This window comes from Anser anser, assembly GCF_964211835.1.
Source record: "Anser anser genome assembly, chromosome: 9".
NCBI classification, from domain to species: Eukaryota; Metazoa; Chordata; class Aves; order Anseriformes; family Anatidae; genus Anser; species Anser anser.
In genome coordinates this window covers 20744270-20758666 of record NC_139729.1, presented here as the reverse complement: position 1 = coordinate 20758666, position 14397 = coordinate 20744270, and the positions used below count along the sequence as shown (strand labels likewise).

Here is a 14397-nt window from a genome sequence, read left to right as displayed (position 1 = left end):
CTAACTTCTGTTCTAGGCTAGCTACACATATGCGGACATAAAATGTTGATGGCTTTGACATTAGCTAGTTGTAGATATATAAAGGCCTTAGAGTGTCCAAGTCCTGACTAAAGATCACTGCCTCAGTTCATCTGATTTTATTAGTTGCTTTCTGAAGAAATTTCTGATGGTAGGCATTTTAATCTAGCCAACAAAAGACATAACAGGTTGCAATGGATGATGCTAACACCAGACAAATTCAGTCTGGAAATAGGGTACCAATGTTTAACTTGGAGACTAATTAACCGTCAGAGCAACTTACCTAGCAACAGGCTGGAATGTCTGTATTAAACTTTAAAAACAAAACATTTATTCAAATAGATATTAAGCCTTAAATGCAAGTAACAGATTGAAAGAAATATGAGGTGAGCTTCCCCACTGGTCTGTGTTATATGTGGCTTTAAATCAATGCTTGTATTTTCTGAAGTTCATACCATTCATAATTTACTTTATATTACTGTGTATGATTCAGATATAATCCTCTCTGATTACTGAAGTTTCTATGGTGGACAAGGAGAAAAAGAATGATTCTTCATGTTCTTAAGTATTAGAAACTGGTAGCACCATCTCTGTTATCCTGCAAGAACTTGAATTGCTGCTTAAGTCTATTAATAGTAACCACTATATTGTCTTTCACATTTGCCTCCCCAGTACTCTTATTTTGGCACTGAAATTATATATTTGGAAAAAGGTATCCTCATTTTTCCTGTCCCCCCTTGATAGTCTTGGAAAATAAGTGGGGTTCAGGACACCCAACCAGTAGTTTTCCTAGTATGTCATATCTTAGTATTCAATTTTATTTTTATGAACACCATGGTAAATTCTAGGATGTCGGGTATGCATCTGTATATCAAGGGTTCTAATATTTTTTCTTCCTGTTAGAGAGAAGTTTTCAGAAAATCAGGTACATATCGAAAGAGAAGGGAGCAAATATATCTATACAAAAAAAAAAAAGGCCTACAACCATCATGAATTTTTCAAGTTATCTCAGAAAATATAGAAATCTTATAGCTAAAGGCAAACCATCCCAAGCTCACACCATCTTTATGAATAAGGAGAAATTTTGACAGAAACGCTTAAAAAAAAAATCTTGTTCGTGCCATATAACTATGAGACCTGTCAAATCTCTCTTCAGAAACCTGGTCTACCACAGTCAGGTATGGCTATGAGTGCTGTTTCTGGGTCATAGACAAGTTGTCAGTCTTTTACACTATAGTCGCGTCAATCTTCAATTGCAAACCCCATTACTCCTTCATTCTTTTCAGAGCTTTCTGAAATGGCTCTGTAATAGTAAAAAGTCCTCACACTTTCTGATATTGGGAGTGAAAGGTGGTTTCTCGTCCGAATCAGAAATGAGGTGGTTTTGTTTTTTCAAATTTTGAAGAAAAAGGAGCATGGAAATGAAATTTGGTTGTAATGAAACACAGTTTTGTTCATCCAGAAGCTAAAGTTCAAGAGGGCAATGCTGGTCACCAAAAACAGCACCCAGAGTTCAAAATACTGTTTTCTACACCTCAGAAGTAGTACCTGAGATGGTGGTAGTTCAGAATCGTATCAGTTCAAAATCCTGTAGGCATTCATTCAAATTCTAGCAGAAGCAACAGAATACTTTGGGAAAAACAATGTATAACTATATATAAATTGAATACAGTAGTTGCTTTTTGCAGGTGTCTGAAACCACTTGAAATCATCTCTGCTTGGTTTTCAACTTAATTTGAAAGTAAATATTTGGACATTAAACCTAATAGCATCGTAAAGAGCTTTGAATCTGCATCAATGCTTGTATTACTTTCCTCAGGACAAATTTGGGGCATTATCACCTCATTTTTCTATTGGTATCTAATTCAGCTGGGATGATGACAGCTCAGAGCCAACATACCATAGTCAGCCAATATGAAACCACATATCATAATGCAACAGTGGTCCCATATAGTGCTGGTTAGGATCAGCACGTACTCTTGAATGCACTGTTTTTCTTTATCCTGAAATGTCCCATGAGACCTTCCACTCTTTTTTTTTTTTTTCTTTCTTTCTATGCCTGTAACTATCATGATTGATGCATCATTGCTGGACATGAGAGTGAAGGAGTGAAGATGGATGACCTTGAGGCTTAATGCTTGTGTGTTCAGAAAGAGAAATGTAATTGCATGATAACATTTGTGAGCCCAGGGTGATTTGCAAGGCATGTAAATCCTTAGTGCAGCAAATTTTAGGAGAGCTGATATGCAGCCAAGGCTGGTGCTGCTGTAGCCATATTTGTATAAGCAAAGAAAGCAGTAGGAAGTCTTCACCCTTGAGCAGTGATGAACTCTGGACACAGAGTATCAGATACCAGTTTCCATTCCCATAGTTCAAATACCTATTCACCTGTCCCTCTGAATAGGTAGGCGGAAAGATTTAGGGACGCTTATCTTTTTTTAAAACGTAAATGGGAAACCAACACAAAATTTTATTTCAGATTATGATGACTGCAAAACAGCTACTTCTGTAACTCCATCTAAACCAGAAGACTGTTTTTTTTTTTTTTGGGGGGGGGGGGGGGTGTTTTTAATGTCAAATACCTGGGCTGAAAATATCAGTTCAGTCACTTCTTGACCTATCTGTACTTTTTGACTCTTTGAAAAGTCAGGTAATGTGTGTCAAATCTTATTTTGTATTCTTCATGCCAAAGGCAGTTTTGGTTCCCAGGTATACCGTGTGTTTTAGGCAATTGTTCTGAAATGCTGTGCTTTATTCTGAAGTATTACACCCTGTTTGTAATCTTTGGTTTGAATATTTTATGCAATAAAAAAGTAATCAAGTAGATTAGCTATATGCTTTGGGATCCTCATACGTAATACATACATTCAGTAGCTCACTCAACTGTGAAAGAAGTTCTTACCCTGTAGTAGCTGGACTGTTTCGAGGTGTTGCACACATGACTTTCCTGCCCTCTTGTCTGGATTTTTTTTCTCTCCCCTTTGACATATCTGTAGCTTCAGTACTGAAGGGAAACTGAGGTGTAATAGATGTATTTTGTCATTTATATGCCATCATAGAAAGTATGAGTACTGACAGAGAATGCTTGCTCAATTAATATTGTGGGGCACAGTGATCTTTGCTTGGAGCTCATGAAATGTTATAGGGCTTGTATATGAACTACAAAGCTGCCCTTCCCCTCGATTAAAAAACTAAAAATAAAAAGAGGTTCAGTTACCATAATAAGTTCTCTCTGACTTCACAGGACGTGAGATCTCTGTGCCACTTCTGACTGGGTTTCTCTGCATTCCTGTTTTGTCAGCAGTAGATGGCAGATCCTTGTTGCATGTACCAAAGCAGTCTTTGTTACAGTGCCAGTCAGGGTCTAAGACAGTAGTGTGTTAGGCTCCATAAAAAAGGCATTTGTTGATAGGACAGTTGATGCTACTAATTAACATAAAAAGTATCACTTCCCAAGTCTGACTCTTCTGTAATGTCTTTCCACAGTAATTTTTTCTCCTGGTTCTTCTACTTGTGGCAATATATGGAATTATAGCTGTAAGAATGCAGTAGAGAACCAAAGTTATACATATTTGTAAGCTACATATGCAACTGGGCAGCTGATCAGTGAGCCTGTAGTTAATGGTCTGATGGCAGAAAGTAGAGATTGTTGTGTGCACCAATATTTTTCTGGCACTAGAAAGAGCGATTCTGAATCATTTTAGGCTCTGGGGCTGCATGCATGATCCAACACATGGAATATGGTGAATCTAGATATTCAAAGGAAAGTGAATGGAAATTGCCATTTTTTTTTCATGACAGGAGAACGAGTTTGCCACAGTGCCAAATGAAAAACAAATATGTCCAGATTTGTTCTAAAGATCTGTCAGTAGCATTGAAACTTCTGGTGGCCAAAGGATGAATTTCAGATTCTGAAAGAAAACAACTAGAAAAATGGAATATAACAAAAGTAATTGAAAGCATGTGATCCCAGGTCTTGTGCACAGATTTAATTAAGATCTCTGCCTTCAAATGGTTTTGCCAAGCAGTTTTTCTAAACCTTAGGCAAAATAGGTTGGCTAGTCCACATTTGGAGGCACAGGCATTAATTTTCATGGTACAGAGGGAATCCCTTTGTTCAGAACTATGTTACTTCAAATGACTATTTCATTAGGGTGAATATTTATGTAAATTTTGGATACGCTCTGTGTACTGGAAAAACTCTTCCCGAAAATATGTAGCACATCAGTAATGAGTTTTTTCCCTCTCCCTTGTACAGTTCTTAGAGATGTAAAGCAACACATCTTACGTTTCCTCCCCTTTTTTGCACACAGAATAGAAATTACAGCTACAGCTTAGCTTGTTTTGCCTGTGGATCAATGCCAGAAAGCAGTTTTGAAGGTGTTTTAAAATGAAGACATCTGGCAGCTGGCGTACTTACAATTCATTTGCCAAAGACAAGTTGCATGCTGTTGGAATTTTCAATTGAAGGTCACGCACCAGGTAAAAATCAGTCAGGTGGAGCTCGTGTGTGGTGAACCCACACACTTGAAGAATTGTTGGCTCAGGGATGTGTGGGTGGGCTATACTGTGAAGTATGCTTGTCTAATTTTTCCTCTTTAAAATGTGAAACTCAAAGCTGAAAAGAGGTCAGTAAAGCTGACAAGAAATCACAAGGCTATGACATTTCTGTGGAACCACCATCAATTAGTTTGAGCAGAGGGTGCCCAAAAAGAAAAAAAAAAAAAGGAATAACAGAATCTGACATAATGTTTGACAAACACTCTGCTGTCAACTGAGTGGTCACACAATTTTTACTCTCATTTTTTTCAGTAAGAAATAGCTTAGAGGATTATTTGTATACAGCTTTCTACTGACAGTGAATTAGTAACAGTGTGTCATTGTGCATTCACTTGCCCAATGACAGCTCTGAGACTAAGCTGTTTACATTAATTGATGTTTAATGGTATTAATGCAATATGTTTTACCATTATAAACTTTCTCTCTATCAGGCTGGTTGCTTACTAAGTTACTAAAACTTTCTAAATCAAGGAACCTGCACCCAGAATAGCATCTTGTATGTTTACATGTTAAATGCTTGCACTCTTTTTGAAATGGGGAAGTGTTGTTCAGTTTTACTGCTGGGGGGGGGGGAAGTCTTCATAAAAGAAGCTCCTTTTGCTTTAGTAGATCTACTTATGATTTGCATCAAAGTATAAAAGAGGAAAATGAGGCCTAGGATAAATATGTGCTACAACCTGTAAAAGTATGAACATAGCAGATTGTTCTGTGTTTTGCTAGATGGAAACCTTAATGTGGCTTTTTAGAAGGTTTTGCATTCAGATGTTTTTTAGGTTCCACGCTAAAACAGTTCGGACAGTGTTGGGTTTGCTGAGGTATGAGAATAAGAAAAAGTATTTGCAGTACTGCTTCTGAGAAGCAAAGTTCAGAAATTAATAGAGCAGCAATACTCACTTAGTAAGATCAACAATACGTCTCCTCAAGCAGTGGAGAGTATTGGTGTTTTTTTTTCTTCCTAAGTACATAAAAAGATACTTTTGTCATATTTTACCCAAAGCTCTTCAGCAGAGGGATCAGGGATACCAGTTGTTCCCTATAGATCTGTCTTCTGGAGTCTAGCCCCTAACTCTTAGGCTGACTGAGAAGTCAGCTGACTGCTGAGACTATGACCTTTCTGCACATCTTAGATGAGGAGCAGAAGAAATAAAGGGATGTTTGATGGCAGTATGCAGCACAGGTACATGAACTTTTCTGCTTTTAAGGGAGTTATTTGGTACTGTTTGATTGCACTGCCGTATGGACTCATGGCTAAAATGCTGAAGAAGTCATTGGAGCCAGAAACCATCAAACCCCAGTAGAATGTTATTTGAGGCAACATGTATTGTAGAGTTAATGAATCTCTTTAAGTAATTTGTTGTCAATAGAGACTAAAAATGAAAAATAAAATGAACGTTTATTTAATACCCCCAAATTTGATGTCTTCCTAGGTAATACTGAAGCTATACCCTCTTTCTTCTATCAAATTGTAAGCTACCTATCTGGTACTCATATGTTGGACACCTAGACCTTACAGCAGTCCCTGTAGGTCCTCCTGTTATGTCCTCTTGCAGTTTGCAGGTCAACAGTAGCAACAGTAGCATAATGTGTCTCAAGCCTTGAGCATTACTGTAAAAAAAAAAAAAAAAAAAAAAAATGGAGAGAGAGTAATTTGGTTCAATTACTTTGAACCAAAGACTTTGACTGGTGTCAAAATTAGGTGTACAAAAAAAAGTGAATCTGTTTCAGTTCTTGAGATGTGTTACATAAATTGTGTAAATGTGGCATAGTGTAAAATACTGGATAATTTTTTGCTTCATGTGAGAGGAAATGCAGAGTCTAAAGATGAAATATGAAACTGCTTTCACATGAGGATCTAGAGAAAATGCTGATGATTTGTCACAACTGTTCATCATTGTGCTAAACCTGTTTTGTTTTCCTGCTCAAGTTCCTGACAGATAATGGCAATCTGACATTCTTACTGTTTTCATTTTACTGAAAAAAAAAAAAAAAAAAAGATCTACAGATAAGGGGCTGAAACCAAGTAGTGTTATTACATTACAAGGCTCTTAGTCTCTAAAGATTGATTTCTTGAGTAACATAAGCAGTTTCTGCTGCAGTCGTGAATATTTTAAAGTTGTTCTTGCTTGATGTGAAATTCCATTACTGGCTGAAAGAAGCCTAAACTATGTTTACCCTGCAAAAAAACATCTCCGAGCACATGAAATAATATAAGTTGCCCCTATTAGCCAGCAAAGGGGAATTATAAATATTATGTGGAACATCTTTAAAATAATGTATGTAAGGAAGTATTCTGATCTGATTATAAATAAAGATTTTGTTAGCTTACCTTAGGCTTCTAGGTGCCTGTAGGAATGACAAGTGCCTTTCTTTCTGATTTTGATGTAAGGTATGATGCTTGCTAGACTTACACTTGAGTGTGGCAATGCATGCATAACTTTTTGACTCAGTTTCACTATTGACGCTGCTTTGTGTGTTATCTTGGATCCTTGAGTTGTTGCAGGAGGATACAGTTGAAGTCTCAGAGAATATTACAAGTGTGCCAAAAGGCTTCAGTGGTAGCCGCTGGAGCCTAGCACTTGGTGTGGTCTAAATATAATTTAGAGTCTTGGTACTCTATCTGATCATGCCCCAAGCCTGTTCCAGTAGTGTCTTTCCTCATTGATTCTAATGGGAGCTGAGATTCCCTAAGCCACTTTGCTAAGAGATTTTAGTTTTGCTGACAAATTGTAAGCAGCGTGAAAACTCCTGATATTTTGAGGATCCCTTCTCCTTGGGTGCCAGCTAGAGCCAGTTTTACCTCCCAGAGTACCTTCAAAAGCTCTGTGTAGTGGAGATTCTACTTTGAGTGCTGTATGCATAAGAATGTTTTCAGTAATGATTTCCGAAGCTTTATGGGTGAGGATATTAGCCTCATGTCTGTGTTTTGATTATGGTGAAAGGTTAGCTATAAATTCAGTGTTCTTATTGCAGCCTTTCCTTCCCATGATGATGTACTTGGTTTAGTTATTGTTTCTGTTAATTCTAATGCCATCTGCTGCTGAGGAAATGGCATGTGCTTTATAAAAGGAATTATACATATTTTAAAGGATATAAATTCCAGTCTTTTAAGAATAAAAGTGGGTATTTGGTAAGTAAGAAGTAATACTATCTTAGAATGCATCTTCAGGACAGAATAGATCCAAGCACATACTGAAAAGATAGCAAGACATAGCAACAACTGCACTGTGGGAAGATTCTCTCTCATGTATATAAATACATATATATATATATATATATATTTCTCTCATGTATATATATGCATATAAATATATGAAGCACTCTGCACAACTCTGGCAATATAGAACAGGATAGAAGGACTGATATAAATAAATTTTAGAAAGAGATAAAGGATATTCAGTGGACATGAGACAGGCTACAGGTGAAAACTTCAGAACTTTCAGACACTTCTATTTTTCTTTTTTAATTGATTTTTTTGTCTGAATGTGAGCGTTTTGTTTTCTAGTTTTGCTATCCTTGATTTAAAAACTGTTCATCTTTGGTAAAAGTATGCTACTTTAAAGGGAATGAAAATTTGAAGTTACAGGATTGATGGGTGACATGAGATTTTATGCAGGGAACTTTTAGTCACAATACATTCTTCTGAATTTAATTATCTGGACACTCATATGGAATGAAAAATGCTTGACAAACAGAATTAATACTAATAAGCATTATCCTAAGGAAATAAGTAGTTAGAGACTAAAGACTGAACAAGATTGAATTTGCTTAAAGACCCTGAAGAAGTACTTCAGTGTTATGTGAAGATGAGCTAAAATTGAATAACGTTGTAGAAAAAAAAGACTATAGATATAATGAACCACTAAGAAACCAGTACATAGATATGCTGTAGATCTAAATAAAACCCAAGAATAATGAAATTTTGCTGAAAAAATTATAATTTATTATAGTGAGATGATTCATTAATGAATATTCATTGGGAAAGAGAACCTTGGAAATGATACCAAGGAAAATTATGCATGGATAGCAAAGAAATATAATGGTCAGCAATAATTATTAAATAGTGTAGTGCAATAGTCCTACATAGCAGGGGTCATTTGAAGAAAACCTCTTTTCTTCACACAAAATTTGTGTAAGGCTGTACTGTACAAAACTGTTAAAAATATTAAGAAAGAAGTAAACCAGAATTTCACAGGGAAAAAAGGTCTAATGTCCTGATTATTATTTCCCATTATTATGCCTTTGTTACTCTCTCATAGGTTCACAGCTTTATATGTGCAATTAAATGAATACATATACATTTATCTGTTGCTTGTCTAATATCGTCAATAGTTGTTTTACTGTGTATATAAAGCCTTAAGTGGATGCGTTCATTTTAGCATGTCTACATCCAGCATAAAGCAGTACAGAGTTTGGTCCCTTTCCATCTCAATAGTGTCCAGAAAATTGTATATTTTACGAATTCTTTTCTAATTTCAGAATGTCTTTTTAATGTATTTTGACACAAATTCCTTTATTCTTGCATCTCATTTGTATTTCTGTATGAACTTCATTACTTGAAGCGAGGTTGTCTTATTCTAGTCTTCATCATAGTTATCTAGTTACATCAGTTTCTCTTCCTCTTGCGAGGTAGAGAAAGAAGCCCCTCTACCCAATGATAAAGTCAGTTGACCTAAGGTCTCTAGTAGGGCCAACGCTGTTTCCATCATTCTTGTATACATAAAAAATGCTACTTTTGTAACTCTTTGTCATTTAGTGTATGAATTTCAAACAGACAAATTATTCCCCCTTGAATTCCTCATATTTACAGTTTTTCTTTCAGTCCTATTCAAGAAGAAACTAATATGTACTTTATATGCACAATGAATGGCTTAAAACTAATATTTACTGATGGTAGGGATGAAATAAAAGTATTTAATTATAAATTCTTTTACATCAGCAACATTTAAATAGCAAATTAGGTAGTGAAATAAGTTGGAGTAAAGTCTGGACTTGGGTGAAGGGAATTCAACTTCCATGTTGCAAAAATGTGACATTTAGTAGTTCACATGCATTGCCATTAACACATCCTTCCTTTTTGGCAATAAAATGTGACTAGAAGAAAGAACATCACCTCTCCGATGAGCTGCTCTTTCAAAGAGATTGGGGGAGCATTCTTTCTCACATCCAGATGGTCTATGTGTGGCATGGAGTAAACAACAGCGGTAAGATGTGGGCTACCCACTTGCCAGAAAACAGGTACAGACAGGTTCTGTCAGGTACAAGGAACTGTAGAGGAATTTAGCCCTTCAACTCTGGAGGTGCCCAAATAAGAGTTTAGGAACCTCTGAAAACCAACACCTCTGTGTTCCTTTTCTGTTTTGGACAATACACAATATGTGTTTCCTAAATTGTATAAATCAATAAGTTAAATTTTCCTGATCTCTATTTTAATCCTATGAAACATCAGTTCAGTTCCTTCAGTTGCATAGCTGTTTGTGAAGAGACTAAAACGAGCTTGGTAACATCTCAGTATTTCTATCGTAAGTCATTTGGGAACTTGTTTTGTTTTTGTTTTTTTGTTTTTTTTTTGAGTAGCTCCAGTGTGTCACTTAGTACTCCTAGTACTCCTAAGACCAGTGTTATTAGCTGTGCCCTCCTGAACTGAGCCGGTTGGCACCTTCAGCTTAACAGTGCTTCTGAACAGTCTGGTGGTTTGGAACCAAATTCCACTTCCACATTCAACACCTTAATCATATATAAAAGAGCTTCCAGTACATACCTGAGGGTATAAGCTGGTTCTGTGTGATTAATGCACATAGATTATTCACTGAAGCTACTTCAAAATTTTCATAATTGGTATCAGGAAGTTTGGATAACTGTATACTCTGCAGTATCTTTACTACAGAAATTTTCTGTCGCAAGCTGCCATGCTCAAGTATGCATTTATTTTATGAATGAAGGTCTTTTGCGCATTAAGATTAAAATCCTCTGCCTCTCTGCCATGAAGGAAAAAAAAAAAAACTCTTTGAAAGTGCAGTTCATGTAAAACATTTCTTTAAAAACAGAGCCCTTAAATAGCTCCAAGTACATTTCTGTGTATGACACATAAATGTCCACTAATTGCATGAAGGGAGAACTGAGATTCCAATAGCAAATTCTGTAAAAAGTAGATATACAAAGAAAAGTGGAAGCATCTGTTTAATATATACAGCATTAGAATTTAATTTTACCTCTGTGATGCTTTTGTGTAGCTGCAGTGTTACAGAGGAGCACATAAGCATAGTAGTGCAGTGTCAGCAGGTGCATGCCACCAAATTACTGCTTTTAATTTGCATATTCATCTGCTAAGAAGCATGTCATTATCATATCAAAGGGATACTAAGCAACATCTAGCTTCGAGAGATGTGGCATAGTTTCAATACGAGCAATTAATGCAAGATGAGGACTCTCTTTTTGTCATGTCTCCTAGGGATAGCTGTAATCGGGCTTATTATTGGATACCAATAAGACTGAGGTACCAGTTGGCAGAGAATGAGAGAAGTACAGAAAAACAGAGCTGTATGAGGCGTCTTAACTATACACTTCATAGCAAACCAATTCTCTGGTCACTTTTTAAAAACAAAAGCTGCTACTATCTGCCGAATAAGTCTGATCAAAGATAAACATTATATGTAGCACATCTCTAAAGGGAGGCTAAAGAGAAAAAATTAGACCGAAATAGGCTGTATTTTCCATGAAACAAGTAAAGCTGACTAATGAAATGTAGAATCAGGATTCTTATAACTCCTCTCTCATAGAGAAAGGGATTTATAAGTAAGTTTTATTTCAAGGATCTTGTTGCAATAGGTTACTACTCTGTGGTGGTAGGTCCAGCCTGCACGTTCAAGAAGGATGGCAGGTCTTGGGCTACTGTTTTGTGCAATGCACAGTCAGATTTGCTTGCAATCACAAATATAGCAGGAAAGTAGATGGAGTCTTTAACAGTTGAAGAAATTAAGTATTCAAAACTAGTTTCTTATGGGTGAAGATCACTTTCTCCAATAAACTGTTTAGAAAATATGCCAGAAAAAAAATAGGTGAATCGTAAGTGAATGGAGAGATGTGTGTAAGGATGTCATGGATCAGTTTAAGGCTCTCAGTATTCAACATGCTCTGTCCAAGATGTAAGGAGAAACAGGAGCAAAGCAAGCAGATGGATATTTCTACCAGAATATCCTCTGAGCTTCCACCATTTAGCTAGGTTCTGTTAAGACTGAGTTGACATCTGTGTTCAGCTGCTCTTGGTGAGTTTGGGGGAACAATTATACTCTGGCAAAGACAAATGGTGTCCTAGAATATGATTGATGGAGGATTCCTCACATTGTTCTCAGGCTGGTATTTCAGAGTGAGAACTTCAGCCACGAACTGGATGATAACTTTTCTGATTTTGTTCAAGAACATTTCTATCGCTTATCTGTTGTATTTTAGCTCTTCTGAGTGATTAAAGCACCACAGCTATCATAAAATGCAGTCAGTTTTAGTCTCCACAGTCTGATGATCTGATTCATAAATGCAGAATTTGAGTTTTAGTTTTTTCTGTCTACAAAGAAACCTAAACTACAGTGACCAACTTCACTTTTTCAAGAAGGAAACTTCTACCCTTTCTATTACTGTGCTATGATCCTCTGTAACACATACTAGTTGTATTATGAAGTCTTACTTTGCATCTTTTACTACTTTAACTCCATGTTTGCCACTGAGATGGATTAATTTGCATTGATTATTTCCAATAATTTCAATAAAGCTGGAATTTTACCCTCTCTACACACTATTGAATTTGATTCATGGCAGTAGCTGCCCCAGTCTCATGGTAATAATCAGCTGTTAGTGGCAGACAGTCATTATATTGTGGGAATGAGAAAGCAGCTGTAATGTTTAAATATCATGATTATAAGGTTAGTAGTAGTCTTTCATGATTTATGCAATTATGTATAGGTACAATGACATGTGCTTAATGTCAGCAATGTGAATACAGATAAACAAAAAGATATATACGCGCGGGGTATAGTGGCTTGTGTTAGTTTTTCTTAACAACTTTCACAACTGGAATTACTCGATAAATAATCTTAACACTGGTATTTCACTACATTTTGAACACTTGGAAATTGGCTGTTAAAAGGTTTTCTGTCAGTGTTATCTATAGTAGTGATTGTCACATTATGTTTCACGTAGTGATTGACAATAGGTAATATAAGGAACTTAAAATTTGTGTTAAGAACTTCTGTGAAATCTTGTATACTGCTTCAGTTGCTTCAATGCTTTCAAAAGTGTCATTAACATCTCATAGGCTAAGCTAGAACCAGATTTTTTAAAATTAGGCAACTATAGGTGATAGATTGTCTTCAGGATTTGACTCAAGAATGGACTCTATGTTTAGCATGGTGTGCTTTTACTGAAACCTAAATGTAATATCAAAGTATGGTACAGCAAAGGCAGTCAGCTGGTAGTGCGGGCAGTATCACGATGTCATCCATCCTGTTTGCTGGGGAAGATGAATAACAGATTATGAAATGTATCATGAATTGTAATAGTTTGCGCGCACGTTTTCCTGATGTATGCTGTGATAGACATACTAAATTGAAGTAGCTAGGCTCATTTTTCCAATGACCTTTCAGATTTGGCTTTTGAAAGAGAGAGCCTAACTTAGAAGGCCAGAGTCCCATCCGCTGCAATAACCCTTGGGCATATACAGTAAAATTTAAGCTACCTCTGCTACTGCAGCAAATGTTTATGGGTTGTGGAGCACTTTTCTTATGATCCTGGGTTGATGTAACTGGTGTCAGTAACAGGGTCTTATTGTTTAGACTGACAGTTGGGTAGAGCCAGCCCATGCTTACATGTGGCTCTCTACTCTCTTAGGGTCCAGTCCTGCCTGGCAGTGAATACCCTCAGCTCCCTTTGATGATTTCAGTGGGAGTTGGAGGACCTCACAGGAGGGTGCTTGATGCCTTGTGAGATCAGACACTGATAATTGAAACAGGCAAGACAGTGGTACAAGAAAATTGTTTTCTTTCCAATTTTACTCTGATGAAGTCAAGAGAGGTTTTCTACAGCATGTTCGCAGGTGCCTCAGGGCTGGATCCTACAAGATAACTGAATATTTTCAGTTTGTGTTTGTTTCATTAGGAACTGAGGGCCCTCAAACGGTTACTGGATTGGACCCTTTTATTGTACTTCACTATTTTTTAACATGAGCAAAACTGATAATTCAGTCCAAATCTACTGAAGTTCCTTGCAGAGAACACAGGTGATGGGATCTGAACAGAAACGACACTACAGACTATGTAGTGTAAGGTATTACTTTTCATAAATAAAATTCTGCATGCATTTAAAAGAAGCAAAATTCAAGCAAATTATAGCCCCAGGTTTTTTTGTTTGTTTTGTGTTTTTTTTTTTTTTTCAGATTTATTTAAAACAGATGGATAGTAAATGCTTTGAAATAATAATCTTCTGGTTAAAATGAAAAGGTTGGTGTAAGAGTAAAATCATATAATTTTAGACATGATCTTTCTAACACAAATAGAATTACTATAAATAGACTGGTTATATTGTTGAATAATGTGTTCAGTTATGCTAGACTAATAACTCTTCAGCTATGTATTAATCTACATTGTTTTAGTGTCAGTAAATGTTCTAATCGGCTCAGCTATAGCTTCTGGACATAACATAATAGCTGGCAATGAAAAGTACATTTTAACTTACCAGTTTTCATTTAACATTTGCATTTTTATCCTCTATATAAGATACATCAGTGCCTCTAATAAGGTGGTTTTTTTTTTTTTCCTGTAATATATTAACTTT

General features: G+C 36.3%; 1 protein-coding gene across 1 annotated transcript in view; it reads left to right on the top strand.

Annotated features, from left to right (window-relative positions):
- The window catches only part of LOC310904150 (uncharacterized protein), a 265904-nt gene that overhangs the window by 140064 nt on the left and 111443 nt on the right, over window positions 1–14397 (top strand). The window lies entirely within an intron of this gene.